Genomic DNA, 5921 nt, shown 5'->3' with positions numbered 1-5921 from the left:
TGACAGCTGTATCTCAGTAACAGCGTCCCCAGTGGCTGGTGGATGACAGCTGCATCTCAGTAAACAGCCCCCAGTGGCTGGTGGATGACAGCTGTATCTCAGTAACAGTGTCCCCAGTGGCTGGTGGATGACGGCTGTATCTCAGTAACATCGTCCCCAGTGGCTGGTGGATGACAGCTGTATCTCAGTGACAGCGTCACCAGTGGCTGGTAGATGACAGCTGTATCTCAGTAACATCGTCCCCAGTGGCTGGTGGATGACAGCTGGCAGGTAGTGGCTGATGGATGACAGCTGTATCTCAGTAACATCGTCCCCAGTGGCTGGTGGATGACAGCTGTATCTCAGTAACAGCGTCTCAGTGGCTGGCGGATGACAGCTGTATCTCAGTAACAGCTCCCCAGTGGCTGGTGGATGACAGCTGTATCTCAGTAACAGCGTCCCCAGTGGCTGGTGGATGACAGCTGTATCTCAGTAACAGTGTCCCCAGTGGCTGGTGGATGACAGCTGTATCTCAGTAACAGTGTCCCCAGTGGCTGGTGGATGACAGCTGTATCTCAGTAACAGCTTCACCAGTAGCTGGTAGATGACAGGTGTATCTCAGTAACATCGTATCCCCATCGCTAACAGTGGCTGGTGGATGACAGCTGTATCTCAGTAACAGTGTCCCCAGTGGCTGGTGGATGACAGCTGTAGTAACAGCGTCCCCAGTAGCTGATGGATGACAGTGTATCTCAGTAACATCGTCCCCAGTGGCGGTGGATGACAGCTGTATCTCAGTAACAGTGTCCCCAGTGGCTGGTGGATGACAGCTGTATCTCAGTAACAGCGTCCCCAGTGGCTGGTGGATGACAGCTGTATCTCAGTAACAGCGTCCCCAGTGGCTGGTGGATGACAGCTGTATCTCAGTAACAGCGTCCCCAGTGGCTGGTGGATGACAGCTGTATCTCAGTAACAGTGTCCCCAGTGGCTGGTGGATGACAGCTGTATCTCAGTAACATCGTCCCCTGGCTAACTGCTGGCTGGTAGATGACAGCTGTATCTCAGTAACAGCGTCCCCAGGCTAACAGCTGGCTGGTAGATGACAGTTGTATCTCAGTAACAGTGTCCCCAGTGGCTGGTAGATGACAGGTGTATCTCAGTAACATCGTCCCCAGTGGCTGGTGGATGACAGCTGTATCTCAGTAACAGTGTCCCCAGGCTAACTGCTGGCTGGTGGATGACAGTTGTATCTCAGTAACATCGTCCCCAGTGGCTGGTAGATGACAGGTGTATCTCAGTAACATCGTCCCCCCAGCTGGCTGGTAGATGACAGGTGTATCTCATCGCCCCAGTGGCTGGTAGATGACAGGTGTATCTCAGTCCCCAGGCACTGTGGCTGGTAGATGACAGTTGTATCTCAGTAACATCGTCCCCAGTGGCTGGTAGATGACAGCTGTATCTCAGTAACATCGTCCCCAGGCTAACTGCTGGCTGGTAGATGACAGCTGTATCTCAGTAACAGCGTCCCCAGGCTAACTGCTGGCTGGTGGATGACAGTTGTATCTCAGTAACATCGTCCCCAGTGGCTGGTGGATGACAGCTGTATCTCAGTAACAGCGTCCCCAGTGGCTGGTGGATGACAGCTGTATCTCAGTAACATCGTCCCCAGTGGCTGGTGGATGACAGCTGTATCTCAGTAACAGCGTCCCCAGTGGCTGGTGGATGACAGCTGTATCTCAGTAACAGCGTCCCCAGTGGCTGGTGGATGACAGCTGTATCTCAGTAACAGCGTCCCCAGTGGCTGGTGGATGACAGCTGTATCTCAGTAACAGTGTCCCCAGTGGCTGGTGGATGACAGCTGTATCTCAGTAACAGCTTCACCAGTAGCTGGTAGATGACAGGTGTATCTCAGTAACATCGTCCCCAGGCTAACAGCTGGCTGGTAGATGACAGTTGTATCTCAGTAACAGTGTCCCCAGTGGCTGGTGGATGACAGCTGTATCTCAGTAACAGCTTCACCAGTAGCTGGTAGATGACAGGTGTATCTCAGTAACATCGTCCCCAGTGGCTGGTGGATGACAGCTGTATCTCAGTAACAGTGTCCCCAGTGGCTGGTGGATGACAGCTGTATCTCAGTAACAGCTTCACCAGTAGCTGGTGGATGACAGCTGTATCTCAGTAACATCGTCCCCAGTGGCTGGTGGATGACAGCTGTATCTCAGTAACAGCGTCCCCAGTGGCTGGTGGATGACAGCTGTATCTCAGTAACAGCGTCCCCAGTGGCTGGTGGATGACAGTTGTATCTCAGTAACATCGTCCCCATGCTAACTGCTGGCTGGTGGATGACAGCTGTATCTCAGTAACAGCGTCCCCAGTGGCTGGTGGATGACAGCTGTATCTCAGTAACAGCGTCGTAACCAGTGGCTGGTGGATGACAGCTGTATCTCAGTAACAGGTCCCCAGTGGCTGGTGGATGACAGCTGTATCTCAGTACAGCGCCCCCAGTGGCTGGTAGATGACAGGTGTATCTCAGTAACATCGTCCCCAGGCTAACTGCTGGCTGGTAGATGACAGCTGTATCTCAGTAACATCGTCCCCAGTGGCTGGTGGATGACAGCTGTATCTCAGTAACAGCGTCCCCAGTGGCTGGTGGATGACAGCTGTATCTCAGTAACAGTGTCCCCAGTGGCTGGTGGATGACAGCTGTATCTCAGTAACAGCTTCACCAGTAGCTGGTAGATGATGACAGCTCGTATGGCTGGTGGATGAACAGTAACAGTGTCCCCAGTGGCTGGTGGATGACAGCTGTATCTCAGTAACAGCTTCACCAGTAGCTGGTAGATGACAGGTGTATCTCAGTAACATCGTCCCCAGGCTAACTGCTGGCTGGTAGATGACAGCTGTATCTCAGTAACATCGTCCCCAGTGGCTGGTGGATGACAGCTGTATCTCAGTAACAGCGTCCCCAGTGGCTGGTGGATGACAGCTGTATCTCAGTAACATCGTCCCCAGTGGCTGGTGGATGACAGCTGTATCTCAGTAACAGCGTCCCCAGTGGCTGGTGGATGACAGCTGTATCTCAGTAACAGCGTGGCCCCAGTCAGCTGGTCCCCAGGATGACAGCTGACTGGATGACAGTTGTATCTCAGTAACATCGTCCCCAGTGGCTGGTAGAACTGCTGTAACAGTCCCCAGTGGCTGGTGGATGACAGTTGTATCTCAGTAACAGCGTCCCCAGTGGCTGGTGGATGACAGTTGTGGCCTCAGTAACAGCGTCCCCAGTGGCTGGTAGATGACAGGTGTATCTCAGTAACAGCGTCCCCAGTGGCTGGTAGATGACAGTTGTATCTCAGTAACAGCGTCCCCAGTGGCTGGTGGATGACAGGTATCTCTAACAGCTGGCTGGTAGATGACAGGTGTATCTCAGTAACATCGTCCCCAGTGGCTGGCTGGTAGATGACAGGTGGATGACAGCTGTATCAGGCTAACTGCTGGCTGGTGGATGACAGTATCTCAGTCCCCAGTGGCTGGTGGATGACAGCTGTATCTCAGTATCTCAGTAACAGCGTCCCCAGTGGCTGGTGGATGACAGCTGTATCTCAGTAACAGCGTCCCCAGTGGCTGGTGGATGACAGCTGTATCTCAGTGTCCCCAGTGGCTGGTGGATGACAGCTGTATCTCAGTAACAGCGTCCCCAGTGGCTGGTGGATGACAGCTGTATCTCAGTAACAGCGTCCCCAGTGGCTGGTGGATGACAGCTGTATCTCAGTAACAGGCTAACAGCTGGCTGTAGATGACAGTTGTATCCCAGTGCTAGCTGGGTGGTGGATGACAGTTGTATCTCAGTAACATCGTCCCAGGCTAACTGCTGGCTGGTAGATGACAGCTGTATCTCAGTAACATCGTCCCCAGTGGCTGGTGGATGACAGTTGTCATCTCAGTAACAGCAGTCGTCCCCCTAACTGTGGCTGGTGGATGACAGCTGTATCTCAGTAACATCGTCCCCAGTGGATGGCTGTATCTCAGTAACAGCTTCCCCAGTAGCTGGTGGATGACAGTGTATCCAGTAACAGTCCCCAGTGGCTGGTGGATGACAGCTGTATCTCAGTAACATCGTCCCCAGTGGCTGGTGGATGACAGCTGTATCTCAGTAACAGCGTCTGTATCTCCAGTGGGCTGGCTGGATGACAGCTGTATCTCAGTAACAGCGTCCCCAGTGGCTGGTGGATGACAGCTGTATCTCAGTAACAGCGTCCCCAGTGGCTGGTGGATGACAGCTGTATCTCAGTAACAGCGTCCCCAGTGGCTGGTGGATGACAGCTGTATCTCAGTAACAGTATCTCGTCCCCAGTGGTAACAGGTGTATCACCAGTAACATCGTCCCCCCAGCTGGCTGGGATGACAGCTGTATCTCAGTAACAGTGGCGTCCCAGTGGCTGGTAGATGACAGTATCTGTATCTCAGTAACATCGTCCCCCTAAGCTGGCTGGTGGATGACAGCTGTATCTCAGTAACAGCGTCCCCAGTGGCTGGTAGATGACAGTTGTATCTCAGTAACATCGTCCCCAGTGGCTGGTAGATGACAGCTGTATCTCAGTAACAGCGTCCCCAGTGGCTAAGCTAGTGGCTGGTGGATGACAGCTGTATCTCAGTAACAGTGTCCCCAGTGGCTGGTGGATGACAGCTGTATCTCAGTAACAGCGTCCCCAGCTGGCTGGTGGATGACAGCTGTATCTCAGTAACAGCGCAGTGGCTGGTGGATGACAGCTGTATCTCAGTAACAGCGTCCCCAGTGGCTGGTGGATGACAGCTGTATCTCAGTAACAGTGTCCCCAGTGGCTGGTGGATGACAGCTGTATCTCAGTAACAGCGTCCCCAGTGGCTGGTGGATGACAGCTGTATCTCAGTAACAGCGTCCCCAGTGTCTGGTGGATGACAGTTGTACTGCTGGCTGGTAGATGACAGCTGTATCTCAGTAACATCGTCCCCTGGCTAACTGCTGGCTGGTGGATGACAGCTGTATCTCAGTAACAGCTGGTGGATCCCCAGGCTAACTGCTGGCTGGTGGATGACAGTTGTATCTCAGTAACATCGTCCCCAGGCTAACAGCTGGCTGGTAGATGACAGCTGTATCTCAGTAACAGCGTCCCCAGGCTAACAGCTGGCTGGTAGATGACAGTTGTATCTCAGTAACATCGTCCCCAGGCTAACAGCTGGCTGGTAGATGACAGCTGTATCTCAGTAACATCGTCCCCAGGCTAACAGCTGGCTGGTAGATGACAGGTGTATCTCAGTAACATCGTCCCCAGGCTAACTGCTGGCTGGTAGATGACAGGTGTATCTCAGTAACATCGTCCCCAGGCTAACTGCTGGCTGGTAGATGACAGCTGTATCTCAGTAACAGCGTCCCCAGTGGCTGGTGGATGACAGCTGTATCTCAGTAACAGCGTCCCCAGTGGCTGGTGGATGACAGCTGTATCTCAGTAACAGCGTCCCCAGTGGCTGGTGGATGACAGCTGTATCTCAGTAACAGTGTCCCCAGTGGCTGGTGGATGACGGCTGTATCTCAGTAACATCGTCCCCAGTGGCTGGTGGATGACAGCTGTATCTCAGTGACAGCGTCACCAGTGGCTGGTGGATGACAGCTGTATCTCAGTAACATCGTCCCCAGTGGCTGGTGGATGACAGCTGTATCTCAGTGACAGCGTCCCCAGTGGCTGATGGATGACAGCTGTATCTCAGTAACATCGTCCCCAGTGGCTGGTGGATGACAGCTGTATCTCAGTAACTGGTGGATGACAGCTGTATCCCAGTAACAGCTCCCCAGTGGCTGGTGGATGACAGCTGTATCTCAGTAACAGCGTCCCCAGTGGCTGGTGGATGACAGCTGTATCTCAGTAACAGTGTCCCCAGTGGCTGGTGGATGACAGCTGTATCTCAGT

This window comes from Oncorhynchus nerka, linkage group LG26 (assembly GCF_034236695.1).
Source record: "Oncorhynchus nerka isolate Pitt River linkage group LG26, Oner_Uvic_2.0, whole genome shotgun sequence".
Taxonomy (NCBI): domain Eukaryota; kingdom Metazoa; phylum Chordata; class Actinopteri; order Salmoniformes; family Salmonidae; genus Oncorhynchus; species Oncorhynchus nerka.
The sequence above is the reverse complement of the archived record's forward strand: the minus strand, read 5'-3'. Positions refer to the sequence as shown.